A 14887-nucleotide genomic window follows, 5' to 3' on the forward strand; every position below is an offset into this window, starting at 1 on the left:
TACATATATATATGGATATACATATAGTGGAATATTACTCAGCCACCAAAAAGGATGAAATCTTGCCATTTTAAAGATGTAGATGGAGCTACAGTGTATTACACTAAGCAAAATAAATCAGAGAAATACAAATACCATATGATTTTACTCGTGTGAAATTTAAGAAACAAAACATGGGAAGGGGGAAAAGAAGGGAAGCAAGCAAACCATAAGAGACTCTTAACTATAGAGAACAAACTAAAGGATGGTAGAGGTAGGTGGTGGAGGGATAGGCTAGATGGACAATGGGGATTAAAGAGGGCACTTTTGATGATGAGCAGTAGGTGTTATATGTAAGTTATGAATCACTGAATTCTACTCCCGAAACCGATATTACACTATATGTTAACGAACTAGAATCTAAATAAAAATTTGAACAAGAAAAATGTCAGCCATTATCATGTGCAGAAGGAAAGGTGTGAAAGAGATGAGCAAGTCAGTAGGGCTTAGGGCTTTGGTACAAAAGGAAGGGTAGGAAGTGCCCAGTTTAAGGTGTTGATATTTATCCCAAAGTCAATGGTAAAAATCAAGTCGTTTCTGACCTGGACTGTGCCTCCTTGGATTAGACCAGAGACCATAGGCCTGGATGCAGGGACACCAGACATCAGCCATTGACCTTGGGGCTTGTAAAGGAAGATGGAGAGAAGGGGAGGGATCTGAAGATATTAGGAGGTGGCACCAACTGGCTTTGCTGACTGTGATGATCAGTTCTATGTGTTAACTCACCCAGGCTACACTCCCTGCTTGCTTAATCATACCCTGATCTAGGAGTTTCTGCAAAGGTATTTTGCTGATGTGATTAAAGTCCATAATCAGTTGACGTTAAGTATGGGCGATTACCCTGTATAATTTGGGTGGGCCTCATTCAACCAGGTGAAAGGTCTGAAGAACAGACCCAAGATGTCCCTGAAGAAGAAATCGGGCCTATGGACAGCAGTTCCAGCCCATGCCCGAGTTCCAGCCTGCCGAGCCAGCCCCACCATCACTTTAGCCAGTTCCTCACAATAAATCTTAATACCTATCTCGTATCGGTTCTGTTTCTCTGGTTGAACCCTGGCTGAGACAGCAACTGATTAAAAGAAGGGGTAAAAGAAACCACATCAGTCCTACAGATTTCTTCTCAAAGCCTAGGACCTACAGTTCCTGCCTCATCCTGTGCCAAAGTCCATAAAAGCCTCCCTTTTATGCGGCTGCCTTTTCTGGACAAGGCAACATTCCTGCCTCGGTTGGCAACTCTATAGAGCAGATCACAGAAGTTTGGCCTTATCAACTCTGACATATGGACCACGCTCTGGGGTTGGGTTTTTTTGTTTTGTTTTGTTCTTCATATATATAGTTTTATATGGTTTCTTTTATGTTAGGCTGACTCTTTGATCTCCCCAGGAAAAACTCTTCCCCCTTGGAGTTCCTTTTAATGTACAAAAATCACTGACCACAGCTGTGGGCGGGGAAAGGTTCTGCAGAGACACAGGCTCAGCTAGGTGATCAAGTGCAGACCCAGATAACCGGGAACAACGGTGTGCTTCTCTGTGGTCCGGCAATATGTGTTGGGAGCTCTCTGTAGGCTCCCCAACCCCTGTGTTTGAGAATGTGTGACAGGAGAATAGGCAGGGGAGTAGAGTCACTGCTCCCTGTGCCAGGCTTGGCTCAGGTACCCATTGCTTCAACCCCATAAACGGCCTGGTCAGTACACACCCTGCTCTATAAGCCTCAGAGAGGGGCTTAGGTTGGGTCCCCTGGAAGCAGATCCTGAGACAAAGGATCCTTGCATTCCATCATAATTTCAAACATAAAGGAAAGTTTCCACAGTGGTCTAAGAAGCTCCTCTCTGTCTTCCCCCCGGACTTGCCAATGTTGGAGACATCCTGCACCTTTATCACTACATATTTCGGTGTTTACATCCTAAGCACTAGGACATTCTTTCATATAATCATGATACGATGATCAAAAACACAAAATTTAATGTCATTCCAATGCTGTTACTTGAATAGCCCATGCTCAGATTTTGTCAATTGTCCCAGTACTTGTCTTTTCTAAGCTATTTATTCCTTCCGGTTCAAGATTCCATCTAGGAGTATGCATTGCATTTAACCATCCTGTCTCTTCGTCTCTTTTAAGTGGCAACATCTTCTAAATCTTTCTTTTTCTCTTTCTTGGCCTTGACATTTTCCAAAAGCATTGGCCAGGCGTTTTGTAGAATGTCTATCAATTTCGGTTTGTCCAAGACCAAGATGGTTGAAGAAAGCACTCCCAGGTAGTGAGGAATGGCACCGAGAAGCCCCGAGGTCAGCACGGGTGCACATTGAAGCAAAGACCCCTGCGGGCTGAGGCTGGCTCCGTCCCCAGGGAGTCTCTGTAAACAGTGTCACACTTCAGAGTTGTCCTAATTGGGGGACAACCTGCAGAACACATACCCCCCGCAGCCAGCGATCACATTAAACTCCAGCTTTCCGTGCACGCAGGCGAAGGCAGTTTCTGCAGCCAGAGGGCACACATGCCGGCTATTGGCTGCTGTGTACAAAAACACTAAAGGGATATGGGGGAAGACAGTTGGCACACTGACAGTGTCACTGTTAAAGAGTTTGACTTATCCAGAGTCACAGAGCTGATAAGGAACGGAGCTAGAATTTCAGCAAGATCTGTGCCATCGACCCAGACTCCATCACCATTCCAGAGAAGTAAAGTCAACCAGAAAACAATGTGTCAGGCAGCATTACTTACCTGGAGAAATGAGATATTAAAAATAATTTAAGGGGCACCTGGGTGGCTCAGTCAGTGAGTCAGTCTGTCTTCAGCCCATGTTGTGATCCTGAGGTCCCAGGTGGAGCCCCACATCGGGCTCCTGGCTCCATGGGGAGTCTGCTTCTCTCTCTTTCTCTCTCTCTCTCTCTCTCTCTCTCTCACTTGCTTGCTCACTCTCAAATAATAAATAAATAAACAAACAAATCAATAACCTTTAATAATAATTTAAAGCGAGTCACATTGTCTCTCCATTGTGGATCATATGCTGTTGGTTTTTGTTTTCTTACCTCTGTCTACCATTAAGATGCTGTACAGTTTATAATCACGTGACAACCAATAAGAGAAATGACCAAGATGTACCATGTTCACATGCCCACAGGGTGCACAAATGGCTGGGAAGCCCAGCACCTGAGAGCTTGGGCTCTGGTGCTGGACTAGGTTCAAGTCCTGGCTGTGGCGGTCACAAACTCAGTCACCTCTCAGGATATCTGCTCAGTGCCCTATGGGGATAATAACAGTACCAACCCAGGAGGTTAGTTGAGAATTAGGTGAGACACGGTTTATAAAATTCTTAGCATAGTGCCTGACACATGGTGAGTCCTCCATAAATGTTAGCCGTTTTTATGAACATCCTTGACTGCCCCGCGGGCTGCGGAGGGTCTGCCCTGCTCTCATCCGATTCACCTTGGCTCCCACCCCCTCACAAGCGCCTTCCAACAGGGACCAGCCTGACACACAGTGGCTGCCCATGAGGCTTCCATAGAGGATTGGCAAGAACAACCATGGGTCATCTGAGACAAAATTGGGGTCGGCGGATAGGACCCACAAGAAGAAGCTCTAAGGACATGGAGATGCGTGCTCGTCCTACCTGAGATGCGACCTCTTGCTCTGTCCTCATTCTCTCAATGAAGACGTGCAAGGTGTGTGAAAAAGCACAGACTTTGTGCCGATCCTGCTTTCACATGTTCCCCCCCTCATCTCTGCCTCTCGGTGGCTCCTCATTGTCTAAGGACTAAAGGAGAAATTTCATTAAAGCTCTTCCTGTGCTGGCCCTCACCTTACTTCCCAATGCCCTCTGTTGTCACCTACCTACGTTCAGCACCACCATTACCCCATGGACTGGTCCCCCGAATCACCTGCCTTTTCCCAAGCAGGCCAGGCAGCCTCCCCAACTCTGTACCCTGCACAGTTTCCCCTTCCCGTCAGAAACTTCCCCACTGTGGTCAGCAGACTCTAAGATGACCTCGCCTTCTGATCTTTGTCCTTTGTAACTCTTGGATTTAAGTATGGACTAGACCTCGTAACTTGCCTCTCCTGGAAAATGTGAGGGGATGTCACTTCTGAGATTAGGTTACCAAACGCCTCTCTATCTTGTTCACCCTTTCTTGCTTTCTTGTTCTGGTGGAAGCCAGCTTCCATGCTGTGGAGGAGGAACTGAGGGAAACCTCTGGACAACAGCCAGTGAGGAACAGCCCCCAGTCCAACAGTCCGTGAGGGATTGAATCCTGCCAACACCTCCATGAGTGAACTTGGAGGGACATCCTCCTGCCAGCTGAGCCCTTGGATGAAACCTTAGAACCATCCAAGACCCTGATTCCACCTCAATCGTGAGAGACCCTAAACGAGAGGACTCAGGTAATCTATGCCCTGACTCCTGACCCACAGAAACTGTGAGATAATGAACGTATGGGTTTTAAGGCTCTAAGTTTGGGTTAACTTGGTACATAACAATAGATAACTAATACATATACTTTCAACCTGCCAAAGTTATATTCACTCTGGAATTATGTCCAGGGTGGCCTTCTGTGGTTTCCTGTTTTTGACCTTGGCTAGGCTAAGCAGCCCTCCTGAGCGGCACCACAGTTTCTGTCACCACAGCCTCAAACACATTACACTATAATTTTCTGGCAATTTTTCAGCACTTCCCTCTGGAATATGAGTCCTTTGGAGTCATGATCTGCATCTCATTCAACTCTGTCGCCCCTAAAACAAGTCTGATGCCTGACTCACTAGTAATGATAATACCTAATTTTTATTGAGCACTTACTGTATGCCAAAATCATTTTGCTTTCCTAAACGTAATCTCGCTGAAGCTTCCTACCAAGCATCATTAAGTCCATTATACTGATAAAAAAACAAAACAAAACAAAACAAAACTGAAGTCCAGAGAGGTTGCCCAAAGAGCTAATACATGGCAGAGCTAGAACTCGAACCCAGGCAGTGTGGCTCTAGAGTTCTCGCTCTGTGTAGTAGATGCTTCTTGACTGACTGTCCAACTAAAGACCTGCTATGTGGCCATAGGATTGACAACAGACCCAATATGACCGGCCATTCATGTATCTGCCACACAGAGGAGTGAGAGCCCCACAAAGTTACAGAGATCCGTAAGGAATAGCAAAGTCAAGACTGAGAACAGCTGGGTTTGGATTTCCTGGAAAGCCTGGGCCAGAGTCCAAGACAGAATCCAGGGAGCAAAGTTGAGTGGTTGTTAGGTCAACAAGCCCATGGTGAGCTGCCCAAGGGTCAGTGTCCATGAGCCAGACGAGGACACAGCAGAGGCTGGGGGTGGGAGAGAGCCGTCTGGAAGACCCAGATCTCTGAAAGCTCATGAGCCCTTACCCATCCAATCCATTTCACTGATATTTATTGAGTTCCTACTATGGGCCAGGTACCGTCTCAGGTGGGGACACAGCAATAAATTCAACAGACAAAAATCCTTGTCCCTGTGGAGTTTACGTTCTAGTAGGTATGGAAAGATAGGCAAACAATTAAAACAAATGCATATATTATAAAGTAAAAGGGTTTGAGTGCTGTGAAAAGTAAAGCAAGAAAAGTGGAAGATGGGGCAGGAGGGGAGATGTGTCAGCATTCAGCAGAAGGACTGTCTCACGTGGAAAATGTAAAGAGCCTGGACAATAAATGTTAAAGTTGTGATTCCTTCTGTGAAAAGGTGGCGGGTGGTCCTCATTTGTTCTTCACGAGTACTAACCAGCAGAAGATAGATTTCCAAGTCATGAAAGAAAAAAAAAAAGACTTCCAAGTCATGCGGGGAAGTCTGGTGGGATACAGGCAGCCATAAAAATCTGAAGAGATCTTCTCTGAGGGTACAAAGACCAGGGAGCAAGTGGACAGAACGTTTTGAGTTCTGCTTCACCCAGTCAGTTGGTTGGACACAAGCCAACAGCTGGGTCTTTGTGTGATGACAAGTCCAGCTCTCATCCCATCAGGCAGTGGGTGTGCTGGTCGGAGGAGCAGAGGTAGAAGCAAAGACATAAAAATGGACATACTGAGGCAAGGACTATCCAGGGCTCCCGGTGGTCTTGTTGAATGCCCACCAGCAGCCCAAGTGACTTCAGCTCCCCAGGGAGGTTCGGTGATGACCTCGGGCTACTGCTGCTCGGGTCAGGACAGGTATGTGAGCCTAGGGCTGAGCCTGAAGCCAGCATTGCCATCCCACTCCTGAACTCTAAAGGCATTCTGTGACAAGCACCATCCAGGGCTTTCAGCCTGAGACTTTGTATGGTGGCTGCGTTGCAAGCCTCACCCCATCCCTCTCCAGCCCCGATCTCTTCAACCATCAATGGGTCAAGCCCACTGAACCCCACCTTGTACTCCCAGGCATGGACCAGAGGCACCCACATGATGCCAGGTTTGTCTCAGAAGTACGTGGTTGCTTTTCCCTCTGCTGTCCATTTCTTGTCACCAGCAGTGTCCTGGGCTGACTTCTAAATGAGCGCTTCCAAAGCGCAAGGCACCGTGACCCCACAGTCCTCAGAGCACCTCTACAAAGGACCTACACTATCCATTTTACAGATCCAAGACAGCAGGCAAACCAGTAAAGGAGGCTCGCACCTGGATTCCCACCCAGGTCCAAGCGATTCCGACCCATGCTCCTCCACGAGATGGTGCAGCCTGCAGCCCACGCTCCTCCTCTGTCACCTTGGCTCAATCACACCTGCCTCATACGTTTGCCATGAGGTTTCGGCTGAGACTCTCTAGAGCCCTCAGCACAGGCCTTGGAACACCAAGTGAAAGCTCGCTGGTGGTAGCACAGAAGTGGCATCATCCCCTCCACTTTCCTGAAAAATTCTGCTCATTGCTTTGAGAAATTGCAGGAAGGACACGAGGAAACTTGCAATCCCCAACTCCTGCTCCCCGAGAGGGAAACTGCTCCCCAGCTTCTGAGCCCTCGTAGCTTCAACCAGGCAGGTGCTCACTGGTGAGAATCAGGGCAGCACACAGCCTGGAGCATTTGTTCAAGAATTAAAAGTCGGCCCGTATGGCCCTGCTATTAAACTCTCTGTGGGTGAGCCGGGTTAACGGTGAGGCCTCGTGTGATAAGCCATTAATCTCCACGTGTAATGCAAGAGCTGTACAACTTACTTCAGCCCTAATCTCCCATGAGTTACAGCCTCTTCTGTGATTCATAAAACAAATCAATCACACCTCCCAGGCTCTCATCTATTTATTACTGCTTTTTAAATGCTCAGAGAGAGAGAACCTGGAGGGTGTTATTCATCCTTTCCCCAGCTCAACCAACCTCTGTGTGCTGCAGAGAAACAGACTCTATACCCCTCCTCGGGTCACAGGCCAAAGTCGGTTGAATTCGGAGGCTTACAAGGAGCTGGTGATTCGGCATCCTTAGCATCTGGAAGGAGCCTTCCTATTGCTTCCCATAGGGGTTGGGAGCACAATCTGACTGGGTGGCAGGCCTGGTCACCCCCAACTTAAGTCTGGAAGGCTTGTCACGGTGGTAGATTTAAAGCACAACCACAAATTCGTTGACATTCCCCCACCAAGAGACAGAGCCTGTGTTCCCTCTCCTTGAATGTGGGTGAGCTTGTGACTCTTCCAATCTATAGGGTACGACAGACATAACACCAAATGACTTCCAAGGCTTGCCACATAAGACCGTGCAGTTTCCATCTTATTCTCTGGAACATCGCGCTGCTGTGTCAGGAAACATGCCACAGTAGATATGTGTGGTCCCTGCTGAGTCCAGCATCCAGATATCTGTGCCAAAGCCCCAGATGCATGAGTGAACCCAATTGTGAAATCGGCCACCCCTGCCCCTGCCATTCTAGTCACCTCTAGCCCTTCGAGCCTTCCCAAATGAGATCTCAGAGATCAGGATGCGGAGTCAAGCCATCCTCACTGCATCCTCTCTGAATTCCCAATCCAGAGTCCCTGGGTACAACGAAACGGCTGTTCTCTCTAGCACTAAGTTTGGGGCGGCTTTTATGCAGCCAGAAGAACTGTCATGGGGAGCATCGCGGTAGCTGACCAGAAAGGAAGCGCTCCCTGCATGCCCGCTCTCTGCACATAGTCACTTTGCAGATTGGACTATTTCCATCAGTCTTTACCAAAACCTGACCCGGTGGAGGCTATGGTCCCCCCTTTGCAGAAGAGGAAACAATGACTCTAAAGGGCAAGTCCATGCAGCAAAGCCATTATCTCCCCCGAAAACCCATCCCAACCCCTATGCCATCCCTCTGCCCACATGGACTGGCAACCAGCTTCACCTGAGATCCCTGAGCACTTCAGCTCGTTTGCCTGACATTTCCAGGACTTTAGCAATTTCTACCTAAATAATCTGTTAACATCGGCCCACTGGTGCTGGATGTGGTGGAACCATGAGGGCTGTAGCTTCTTGACCACAAGTTCAGGAGCTCGACGAGGGTGGACACTCCACAACAGCTCTCAAACTTAGGGCCCAGAGGCTAGGCTGGCAGTGGGAAGGGCTGGGATGGCAAGGCTCCCTCTGCCAGCCCCGCCCACTGGAGATCATGCACGAGGGGTCCCCAGGGCAGGCAGGACCTCACCCTTGGCTCCTTGAGCCCTGGCGATCACAGTGCCCCGGAACGTGGACTTCATTTCCCTACTCTTCTCACTGGGAAGTTGCTCAAACACAAGTCTTTGCAAAACTAAGGTCCAGCATCTTGGCCCTACAGTGTACCATCCCCACAAGCAGGGGCTCTGGGTAAAGCACAGGTTGGCCACTCAATGTCCATTCAAAGTGGAAGGGGACACAGCAAGGCGTGAGTGTGGGAAACTGAGGGAGAGATGGTGCTAACTCCAGCCATCAGGTGAATCCCTCGGCCCAGTGTAGACGGCTGCTCCAGATCCCACAGTCCATCCACCACCCTCCCACCCAAGGACCCTTCAAAACCAATGAACCAGGCTGCCTCCACAGCCCTTCCCCTGATTAAAACCCTCTAATTGTGTTCTCCCACACTGAGGGAGGAAATTCAAACTCCTTCCCTTAGTCCAGCCGAGACTCAAGGTTGAGCGTGGTCAGAACCACCTGCATCAGTCCTAGAGTTTCCAATTCAGTGGATCTATGCTGTGGCTCACGAACTCACTTTCCTTTCAAGTTCCCAAGCAGCACCCTTGCTGCCCATCAGAACCCGTCTACAGGATCCAGTATATTTTGTCTTAGGCTCACTACTTCCAGATATAACTTGCTTGCCGTGCCCAAGCCACAGAGACACACACCCGCTCCATGGAGATCTATAAACCCACCAGATGATTTTTCTTTTTCTTTTACCTTCAAAGCCTTCCCGCTCAGAGTGTTCCTCTACCTGGTGCACTCTCCCCAGTCCTGGACCTCTCCTCACCTTCCAGGGTTCTGGTGAGTACCGCCTCCTGCTCCTCGCTCCCCACCTGCCTCGGGATGCTCTCACCTTGGCGCCTCCTGTCACAGCTTCCTACCCATCTGCCTCTCAACACCATCCAACATGCAGGGGAAACGTATGGCTCTGCTGATTTGTTGGACTCTCTCTGTGCCCATGTGTAAGAGTTTTCTGTCTCTGCCTTTAAACCATGGGCTCCTTCCAACCAGGTTCTGTCTGAATCACTACCGTAACCCAGCACACAGCTCAGTGTCTGTCTCATAGCAGGTGCTCAGAAGTGTGTGTTGAAGGGGTGCATTGCCTTATGTCATTCTTATGACAACTCTATTAGAAAGGGAGTCTTAAGCCCATTTGACAGACGAGGAAACACAGAGGGGCAAAGACGTGTAGTCATGTCCAAGGTCAAATGGCCAGGCATCAAACTGAAGTCTGTGGACTCCAAAAGTCTTAGCCAGCACTCTGCACACATCCTGGTGGGAGAATAAAGGGACAGAGCTGGGGGCAGCAGGTGGAAGGAATGGTCTGAATGCAAAGTGCTGGAGAACAAGAATGGACAAGCAGCACGAGGCTGGCTGAGGAGGCAGGGAGGAAGGTCAGCTGGCACAGCCTCCCCAGGGAGTTCAGCAAGCCTGTCCTCTCAGAGCACTGTGTGTGGGAGGGGCGGGGGGTGCAATCCTGACTTTAGGCATGAGGCATTTCCACCCCCACCCCCCATCGGACTCTCCTCCCCTGGCCTCTCATTGGTCTGGCAGTAGGTGGAGCAGACCATGGACACTGGGAAGGGGCAAGGTTCGGGGCAAAGGCCCAAGCAGGGCATGAGGTGGGGAGGAGCAGAGCTGACACAGGCTGGGAATGGGGACATGGAGAACATCATCATGGTCTAAACTGGTTCCAGAAACAGAGCTCCATAGTCAAAGGTCTTAAACTCTGTGGCATGGACTCACAGCCAGCTGTGCGATGACCGCCCTGGGCTCGCTCCAGAGGGCTGTGTTCCCAGGCCACACCCCCCTTAGGGACTGCAGCCTGGCCTACTGCCCAGGGCCCTGTGCTGGCTGGGGGAGGTCTCCTAGAGAGCCTGGAAGGAGGTAACCTCCCACCTGGGACCCCTGTTGGGCAGGGCTAGGGAGGGGAGGAGGTGTGATTCCAGCCGCTGGCTCCCCAGTCTGAGTGCCAGGGCATATCTATTAGGAATGGCAGAAATGGAGCACAGGCCATGAGCTTTAGGGAAAAGGAGCTCCCTAGCCAGGGGGCTGGTGGGAGGTAGAGGTGGTAGATGGATGCACAGATAATCCCCACGGCCCCCTGAGAAGATAGACACCCCCAGAAGGCAATGCATCTCTCAGAAGCAGCACAGAGGCCCCTTTCTCCCTCTATAGATCAATTCAGAAACCAGGCCAGCTAACAAGGGCCAAGGAGTTCTGACCTAAAGGCAAAGAGGAGATATGAACAGATGCCACTCATCCCCTCTGTGTGTGTGTGGTGTGTGTGTGTGTATACGCGCGTGCGCATGCGCACATGTGTGCATGCATACAAGTGTGCCTATGTGTGAGTGCGTATTCACAAAACAGGAAGAGAAGGGGAAGTGGACAGTGGAGGGTGGGACAAAGAATTGTGCCCAGTTATGATCTGAGCAGATTCCAACAGTGGCCAACAAGGAGCAAAGCCAGCCCAAATCTACCACGAATCAATCCACCGATGTTTATTGAATATAACCAACAGCCAAGCATTGTCTGGGGCACTCGGGACACAGAAGGAAATGGCACAGGCCTGAGGCCTGGGCTTCGAGAAGCTCACGGTGCAGTGGGAAGCACAGGTGACAGGTGCATATCGATGCAACAGTGGAATGGTGAGTGGGGGGGGGATTACGCCAAAGGACTTCTCCAGTCTGGGGCATCAGGAAGGCCCCCCTGAGGAAGCACAATTTGAGGGGACAGCAAGAGAGGGGGAACGTAACCAGGAAAGTGACAGGGGTGCAGGACAAGGGGCCTAAGCCTTTGTGATGAAGAGCAGAGAGCAAGAAAGAACAGGAGGTGGCTTTAGATGAAGCCAAGACAAATTAGAAAGGATCGCAAAGAAATAAAAGTAGTAATTATTACTCTACAGCACACACTCAAACTAGTTTAACAAAATGTTGCCTTAATTATATCTACCTTAATGAACAGATAAAAACAGTTTGTAATTAGTTCTGTAATTGGTTATGTGAAAAGAGATGCTTCTTTGAGTTCCAAAGCACGTTGTCTTGTAGACGATTTATGAGAAGATGCTGCCTCCAGTACTGAAGCACGTTGTCCAAAAGAGCTGTCCCACTCTGGGGTCCTGGAGGCATCTTTTCTGCGTGGGCTCCGCAAAGGTCGGCTTCACCCTAGTCATTCCTAGAGTGGGAACAAAAGAGTTAAGAAGAGCTTTGACTGTCGATGTGAGTGACTCCATGTGTAATAGGGAGACACAGAATGGGGCTCAGCTCTCACTTCTGTGCCTCATGAGGACTCCGTATTTTTTTTTTTACCAGAAGTGGAAATCCTTACTCTTGAGGGCAAAGAATGCTTCTGGGAGCCTCTGTACCCCTATGATTATATTTAAAAGGGTGTATGCACATACTGGACTGTCCATTTTCCTGAGGGAAGGAAACATAAGTTTCAAAAGCCAAAGAAACACTGCCTTTAAGAAGGAGATCTTTGGGGCACCTGGGTGGCTGGTTGAGCATCAGCCTTTGGCTCAGGTCATGATCCCGGGGTCCTGGGATTGAGTTCCCACTTCGGACTCCCCACAGGGAGTCTGCATCTCCCTCTGCCTATGTCTATGCCTCTCTCTGTGTGTCACTCATGAATGAATGAATGAATGAATGAATAAATAAATAAATAAATAAATAAATAAATAAATAAATAAATCTAGTAGTAGAAGAAGAAACAGGAGGAGGAGGAGGAGGAGGAGGAGATTGACATTTGCAAAACAATTCTTAGGAAGCACTGGGACATGTTGGACCCTTGGACACTGAGATGGAAACCAGACACAGAACTCAGTCCACAACCTGCCCCTCCAGGTTGGAAGGAAAGGTGGGAAGGGAAGGCACCCTCTCCCAGCAGGAGGCTCCTGCTCCTGTTTGCTCCATTAAGACTCAGACTCGCCAAGCCTGCAGGCTGACTACATGCCTTCTCCAAGAGTAAGAAAGAGCCCCTCCCCAGCCACACCCGCAGACATTCCTCCTTGTGGTCTGGCTACCCTACCAAGATGAACTCTAACAACACCACTCTTGCCCCAGTGGACCTACAGTCCTGGGATAGGATTCCGAGACAGTGTCAGTATTGCAACAGGGCAACCAATGACTCTGAAATCCACAGATCTATCTTTATCTTCAAGGACCCCAAATACCCCCTCAAAATGGATGTACTAAGACCTTAGAAGCCCTGTCTGAACAGAGGTCCTTTCCCTGCCATAAAAGTGCCTAGTTCTGCACTGTCCAGAGCTAGCCACAAGTGTCTTTGAAATGTGGCTGGACAAAATTGAGATGTGCTGAATTTTTTTAAAATGTAAATTATCTCATTAATAATTTTATATTGATCACAAGCTAAAATGATATTTTTGGGTAATAGGGTTAAATAGAATGTATTACTAAAATCAATCTCATCTGTTTCTTTCTTTATAAGATTTTATTTATTTATTCATGAGAAACGCAGAGAGAGAGGCAGAGACGTAGGCAGAGGGAGAAGCAGGATCCCAGTGGGAAGCCTAATGCAGGACTCAATCCCAAGACTCTAGGATCACAACCTGAGCCAAAGGCAGGTGCTCAACCACTGAGCTACACAGGTGCCCCCTTTTTTTTAAATATAGTTTCTAGAAAATCTTAAATCACCTGTGTAGCTCACATTAGATTTCCAGTGTATACAGGTCTGGCTTATTATGCTCTGTACGAACATATGCATCTCCCAAAAACCAGGCCAGCTCTATGTAGCCACATCACAGCCTCGTAGACTAGACTGTCTCGGGGCCCCCACACTGGGTTTTGACACGGGATCGGATAGGGCTCATACCAGTCCCTATGAACTGGTCAGATTCACAGGCCTGAACTGGCTGCTGCCTGTCCCCAGCTCCAGCCCAACCCTGAACCCCAAGGAATTTTGCAGTCTTGTGCCAAGCTGAAGAAGAGGTGGCCAGCGTGCTGTGATGTGCATCTAGTGTGTTATAGCTGATCACATAGAGCAAGGGTCACTCGGGAATGTGATCAGTTTCTGGGTGTGCCCAGGAATGAGGGATTTCCTGGGCAGTGGGACTTACAGTCTTAATAATAGGACAGTTCCAGGCAAACCACAGTGAGCCGGTCACCTGGACCCAGCCTGTGAGACTGAATGCTAAGGTGCCCCAGAGCAGGCTGACCTTCCCGCCCAGCAGCCAAGCCCTGAGATGTGTAAGTATGACAGGGCACCTGGGTAGCTCAGTCCATTAAGCATCTGACTTTGGCTCAGGTCACGATCTCGGGGTCCTGGAAGTGAACCCCACTTGGGCTCTGTGCTCTCTGGGGAGTCTGTTTGTCCCTTTTTCTCTCCCTCTGTTTATGCTCTCTCTATCTCTATCTCTCCCTCTCAAATAAATAAATAAAATCCTTAAAAAAAAAAAAAAAAAAAAAAAAAAGGATGAGCAGGGCCAGCATAAAATCCCAACTGCTACAGGCCTCACCTACCCAGGCCTCCTCTGAACAAGGTGAAAACCCAAATTCTGTAGCCACATCCACTGTGGAGGAGAAACGCAGGCAGCCATTGGCTATGCTTGGGGATCAGACTCCTCCTGCTAGTCCTCCTCCCAGCGCTGGAGCTGTCCTCTATGATTGATCAGCAGACTTCCCAGCACTCCCTGCGGGCAGGGCGAGGGGGGTGGGTTCCGTCTGGCTCCCCACCTGTGCCACAGACGGGTCTGCGAGGTGAGGCACGGCCCCTCCTCTCCTCCTGTGGGTCGTCAGCCACAGGCTGTGCCTCCACAGGGCATATGGTGGGCGCATCGGGTCGGCTGAGGCCAAGGAGGGGGCCTTCTTGTCTCAAGTTCTATTACTGGCCTCATGATCATCGATCTCTCATAGTCTCCTTTCAACACATACCAGTGTCCTCCACACTAAGTCATTCAGGGAGGGGTGGGGAGGGGACAGAAACTCACGTGCTTCTCTGCTTCCCTGTGGAGTTGGAGCCCAGTAAGGCTGATATGATATCCAGGTGAGGAGAACAAGCAGGATTTCATTCATCCAGTCAAATATTCACTGCGCACCTCTCACGTGCCAGGCTTTGGAGCCGTGCCGGAAAACCCCTGCACCCATGATACTTAGTCTAGCAGGGGAAACAGATGATAAAGGACTCATTACCCAAAAATGTCAGATGTGATGAGAGTTATGGAAGGAGAAGACTTGAGCATAATGAGAACATGTATCCAAGATCTAATCCAATCTGGGCAATCATAGAGGACTTCCCTGTGGAGATGACTTATGTGTCAAG

General features: G+C 49.3%; 1 long non-coding RNA gene across 8 annotated transcripts in view; it reads right to left on the bottom strand.

The window, feature by feature from the left end:
* Window positions 1–11088: 11088 nt before the first annotated feature.
* The window catches only part of LOC140618457 (uncharacterized), a 111016-nt gene continuing 107217 nt past the window's right edge, over window positions 11089–14887 (bottom strand). For all 8 annotated transcript variants that reach the window (XR_012018591.1, XR_012018592.1, XR_012018590.1 and 5 more), the window contains 2 exons: window positions 14556–14722; window positions 11089–11785 (listed from right to left, as the gene is read on the bottom strand). This is a non-coding gene — a long non-coding RNA (uncharacterized lncRNA). The remainder of the gene's footprint in view (window positions 11786–14555; window positions 14723–14887) is intronic.

The sequence above is a fragment of the Canis lupus genome, chromosome 26 (genome assembly GCF_048164855.1).
Source record: "Canis lupus baileyi chromosome 26, mCanLup2.hap1, whole genome shotgun sequence".
Classification (NCBI taxonomy): domain Eukaryota; kingdom Metazoa; phylum Chordata; class Mammalia; order Carnivora; family Canidae; genus Canis; species Canis lupus.